Source organism: Mus pahari, chromosome 4 (genome assembly GCF_900095145.1).
Source record: "Mus pahari chromosome 4, PAHARI_EIJ_v1.1, whole genome shotgun sequence".
Lineage (NCBI taxonomy): Eukaryota > Metazoa > Chordata > Mammalia > Rodentia > Muridae > Mus > Mus pahari.
In genome coordinates, this window is record NC_034593.1 from 30832344 (window position 1) to 30838346 (window position 6003).

Here is a 6003-nt window from a genome sequence, read left to right on the forward strand (position 1 = left end):
CCTGACTGAAGCTCCTTTCTCTGTGATAACTCCAGCTTGTGTGTCAAATTGACAAGGGGTCAATTGTACTGGCTAGTTTTGTGTGAGTTGGATCCCAGACATTGGACGGTTAGAGATTGATTTTTGCTTTTGACTGTGACTGTGCCCTGATATTTTTCCCTCTGGAAGGAAGATTTTTAGTGAAGCCCATAGTTAAGAGACTTTGAATTTTAAAGTGCTTTGAATTTTAAAAGGTACTGGATATCTTAAAAGGATTGAACTTTTAATATGTAAAGACTGTGGGACTTTTAAAGTTGTTTAGATCTTGAGGATGAATAAGAAACTAAAGGTTGAGGCTTACTAGTGATGTTTTTGTGTGTCAAGTTGACAAGGGGTCAATTGTACTGGCTAGTTTTGTGTCAACTTGACACAGCTGAAGTTATCACAGAGAAAGGAGCTTCAGTTGGGGAAATACCTCCATGAGATCCAGCTGCAAGGCATTTTCTCAATTAGTGACCAAAGGGGGAGTTCCCCTTGTGGGTGGTGCCATCTCTGGGCTGGTAGTCTTGGTTCTATAAGAGAGCAGGCTGAGCAAGCCAGTAAAGAACATCCATCTATAGCTTCTGCATCAGCTCCTGCTTCCTGCCCTGCTTGAGTTCCAGTCCTGACTTCCTTGGTGATGAACAGCAGTATGGAAGTGTAAGCTGAATAAACCCTTTCCTCCCCAACTTCTTCTTGGTCATGATGTTTTGTCCAGGAATAGAAACCCTGACTAAGACACAGAGTTTGGAGTTTGCCCAGCTGGTTTCCTGTCTTGCTTTGGAGATTATAGTTAAGTGATTGGATGAATCACAGAAATTTTAGACTTTTAACATTATTGAGACTGCTATAGACTATGGGGACTTTGCAAGTTGGACCAAATGTGCTTTTTTCTTATGCTATGGCAGGATACAGCCCCCATAGACTCACGTGTTTAAGCAAGCCTATGGGGGCCAGGGAATGGAATGTGATGGTCCCGCCGACTGCTCTGGGTCACCACGTGCCTGAGCTCTGCATGTCCACCTCACAGCACAACAGCAACGTAGCTAATGTGACTGAGAAGCTAACCGCGACCACCAAGCCGCCAGAAACCTGTGAGAGATTCAAAAGCTGTGTTTCCTGTGTTAATGCCACCATCACTAATAGTATTACCTGCGCTTGGATAGATTGCCAAGAAGCAAATAAGACCTATTGTTCAAGTGAATTAGTACGTGCTTATACCCGAGTGAACAGCACTGACGTCTGTTCTGTAGTACCTCCGACCACTCCAGTGCCAACCAAGTCTACAGTTCATCCCAGAACTTGGCCTTCCTCTCCTGCACCTACTCCCTCAGTTGTCGCCTCACCAGGTATAGCAAATACCACTCGGACTCCAACCTCACAGCCTGCGCCAAAGTCTACCCCGACTCCAGCTTCATTGGAGGAATCGTCCTTGTCTTGGGTGTGCAGACTGTAATTTTCTTTATGTAAAAACTCTGCAAATCTAAAGAATGAAATTACCATACTCTGTAAATAGACCCATTAAATTAATGTGAACTGACAAAAAAATTAATTAATTAAAAATAAATTTTAAAAAATTTAAAAACCCAAATGGTATTGGTACAGAGATAGACAAGTAGATCAATTGACTAGACTCAAAGACCCAGAAATAAATCCACACACCTATGGACACTTGGTCTTTGAAAAAGAAACCAAAAATACACAGTGGAAAAAAAGAAAGCATCTTCAATAATGGTGTTGGTCTAACTGGCGTCTATATGAAGAAGAATGAAAATGTATCAATATTTATTCTTTGCACAAAGCTCAAGTGGGTCAAGGACCTCAACATAAGTCCAGATACACTGAATTTAATGGAAGAGAAAATGGGAAAGAGCTTTGAACTCATTGGCACAAGGGGGAATTTTCCAATACCAATGGCTCAGGCTTTAAGATCAACAATTGATAAATGGGACCCCACAAAACTGAAAAGCTTCTATAAGGCAAAAGATACCATCAATAGGACAAACCTACAGATAGGGGGGGAAAATCTTTACTAACCCACAGTTAAAATTTCTGACCCAGAATTGTTCCTGTCTAAAGGAACTGCAAGAACAAAAATGGAGAAGAAACTGAAGGAGAGGTGGTCCAATGACCTGCCCAACTTGGGATCCACCTTATGTGCCCAGGGTGAGGTGTAGGTGGCAAGGACCAAGGCCTGACACTGTTACTGATGCTATGATGTGCTTACAGACAGGAGTCTAGCATGGCTGTCCTCTGAGAGGCCCTACCAGCTGACTAAGACAGATGTAGATACTTACACCTAATCATTGGACTGAAGTCAGGGACCCTTATGGTTGAATTAGGGGAAGGATTGAAGAGGTTAAAGGGGAGAGTGACCCTATAGGAAGACCAGCAGTCTCAACTAACCTGGACCCCAGGGAGCTCCCAGAAACTGAGCCACCAACCAGGCAGCATCCACAGGCTGGTCCAAGGCCCCTGACACACATACAGCAGAGGATTGCCTGATCTGGCCTCAGTGGGAGAAGATGCACCTAATCCTTAAGAGACTTGAGGCCCCAGGTAAGGAGGAGGCCTGGTTGGGGAGGGGGGGGGCTCTACCCTCTCCAAAGCAAGGGGGAGGAAAATGGAATGAGGAACTGTGGGAGAGGGGACTGGGAGAGGGGCCAATGGCTGGAATGTAAATAAAGTAATTTTTAAAAAATTAAATCTTAAGATCATGGATTAAAACAATCTACTCCATTCCTGAAGAAACAAACCAAAAGAAACCTACAGCTAGGAACATCTATATAATGTTTTTAAAAATTCTCCTAAGTTTCTAGGCTGATGAAAGTTACACACATTGGCCTCATTTTTTTTCCTTGTATCTTGCAAAACTTTAAAAGCATTGAAGATAGCCTTCTAAGTCAGTTTTCTTCTCCCACTGTGATAAAATGCTCTACAATTTATGATAAAAGCTGTTTATTTTAGCTCACAGTTCAAGGTTGAACACATTATAGTGGGAGAGAGAAGGAGTTTGAAGCAGCTGGTCACATTATGTGCGCGGTCAAAAGAAAGAAAGGCAGCAATGAATGCCTGCATACCACTGTGTCCCTTTCTTGTACAAGATCCCATGGGGCCCTAAAAACAGTGCAGTAAAAAAAGAGCTATGTCTGCCTCCCTCTGAGTTAATATTCTCACTCTCTTCCGTCTTCTGTAGAGAAGATAATTTTTGGTCACATCCTATCCCCCAAACTTAGGAGACTTCTTCTCCTATGTGATGTCTGGTAAGAATAACAGCGTGCGCTGTTGCTTTCCACCATTATATGGCTGGCGGTTGAACTGTTTGCAGAGGGCAGCAAGCAGGTGCAGTTATCACCTGCAGGCCTTCGGTCTCTTCACAAATGGGACACCATGCCAATGCAATTGTTGAATGGGCCTTCTGCTTCTTCTCCACAAAGGCACAACCATACAGAGTATTATCATGGCCGCTACCATCGGCGTAAGACTCAGAAAGCGACCTCCCATTCTAGAGGCCACGTTTGATAAACACAATTGTTTGGATTTTGTAATTGGAAGAAATGCAGATCTTGTCATCAAATCCATTTTTATTGCATTACATCCAAGCCCTGAACTTCCTCTGTGCTGATTACACCTTCAGAGCAGCCCATAGAGTGACAAAGGCAGCTCATGGCTGGGAGTTCCAGAAGGCCAGTCTGAGCTGAGCTCCACAGTCCCACACTTCTGTGTTCTTCCCCAGGTCAAACAGGAATTTATGCCACAGGCCTGGTGTACTCCAGCTAGGTGGGTTTGTTTGTTTGTTTGTTTTCCTCTCTTACCTAATAGGTTTTCTCCACAGAAAAAAATTGAAAGTAGAAAAGTTTATTGGGGGCAACTCTTGGGTAGATTACCTGACCCCTCAGAGGAGGTGTCAGGTGGGGAATTCAAGGAGAGAAAAATGCAGAGAGGGAAGGAGGGGTGAGTCTGGATTATATAGGGAAGAGCCTCTGGGGCAAGGGAAAGCCCAGCTCCTGAGCTAGAAAGATCAGGATAGAGTCAAGAGTATGCCAGCCATACCTTGTAACAGGTCCAGACTGAGGGATGCTGGCCGGGAGAAGCTGGAAGCCAGGTCCACTTTGATATGTCAAATAGGCACCTCGGCTGCTTGTCCAAGGTCTGAAACCCAACATTACCTATGCCTAGACAGCAGGTAGTTCAGACACAAAGAAATAAAACAGAAATGCCAGAATAGTATAAAACAGATTATTCCAACACTTACATAAAATTAATGCTCCAAAAATAGGAAGTTGTTTCCAAATTTCTATTCACCTTCACAAATTCTTTTCCTTGTGTGATCAACTAGAGTGACTGTCCAAATATTTTTATTCCAAAATTTCAGGCACATATTTCAGATAATATATCCAGTGTGAAATGTTCTGTTGCTGTTATTTAGATAGAACTTGGGGAAATGTGCAATTTTGGAAGATTAATGAAGTTAGTTGTGAGGCAAACCGTAAGTCAAGGTTTGATGGAGACACATTCATCGTAAAACACAATTTCTGTGAGAATCTATTCTAATGCAAGTCTAGGATCTGAGCAAACCCATTGTAGGAACTGATGGTGTTTGAGGGCAGATAGGAAAAGAAAGACACAAAACAAGGACCTAGGCCTGACACACTAGGATGTGAGCCCATGATAGGCTAACCAGTCAGCCTCCTGCTGATTCCAGAGCAGAGGACACAAAACTACTATATCAAAGATAAAACATGTAGTTACTCACAGTGAAGCAGAGAGTTAGGCCACCATGTTTATCACCAGTGTCTCAAACCTCAAGTCCCATTGATGCTGTACAGAGGGTGCCAGTGGCTACTGCCATGTGTACTGACTTCCATCTCAGCTGAGAGATGCTGAGTTTAGAGAACCATCCACTTCCATAGAAGTGGCAAGCAAATCTCTTCTTTGTCCAAGTGGAAGATCCCATCCTCTATGATACATCTATAAACCCTACACGTCCTGAAAAAAAACAAAAAACAAAAAAAACATATTCCTAGCAACCGAGCAAGAACACGAGAGTATTCAGAGTCCCTGGTGGAATGCCTCTCCCAATTCTTGCTATTTTTACTTAAGAACTTGTCTTACTTGCTATTTTTAAGTCTCCATTTTTGAAATAGTTCTGTCTTACAGAAAACACCAGTATCCTTCATCTTGGAAAAAATGGACATTGGGTCCTGAAGCCAGACATGGAAGAAAAATGAAGGAGGAACTATAGGCTACACACACTCAGCTGCTATACTGAGCTACCCAGGTGAGCCAGCTGGCAAGCAGACAGATGGGTCATCGGGCTGCAGGGCCACACCGAATTCTAAGCACAGAAAGAAAAGGGCTAGGCTTGTTGCCCCTCTGCCTCCCAACCTGATACACAGCTTCAGTGCAGTGGCTGGATATAAAATTAACTCAAACAAATCAGTGGCCTTCCTCTACCCAAAGAATAAACAGACTGAGAAAGAAATGAGGGAAACAACACCCTTCACAATAGTCACAAATAATATAAAATACCTTGGTGGGACTCTAACTAAGGAAGTGAAAGATCTGTATGATAAGAACTTCAAGTCTCTGAAGAAAGAAATCACAGAAGATCTCAGAAGATGGGAAGATCTCCCATGCTCATGGATTGGCAGGATTAATATAGTCAAAATGGCTATCCTGCCAAAAGCAATCTACAGATTCAATGCAATCTGCATCAAAATTCCAACTCAATTCTACACAGACTTAGAAAGAGCAATTTGCAAATTCATCTGGAATAACAAAAAAAAAAAAAAAAACATAGGATAGCAAAAACTATTCTCAACAATAAAAGAACCTCTGGTGGAATCACCATGCCTGACCTCAAGCTGTACTACAGAGCAATTGTGATTAAAACTGAATGGTACTGGTACAGTGACAGACAGGTAGATCAATGGAATAGAATTGAAGACCCAGAAATGAACCCACACACCTATGGTCACTTGA

General features: G+C 42.7%; 1 pseudogene across 1 annotated transcript; it reads left to right on the top strand.

Annotated features, from left to right (window-relative positions):
* The first annotated feature begins 989 nt into the window (after positions 1–989).
* LOC110320270 lies at positions 990–1530 on the top strand (annotated as a pseudogene). Its single transcript, XR_002380452.1, has one exon. The product of XR_002380452.1 is annotated as a sialomucin core protein 24 pseudogene (transcript).
* Positions 1531–6003: the final 4473 nt, after the last annotated feature.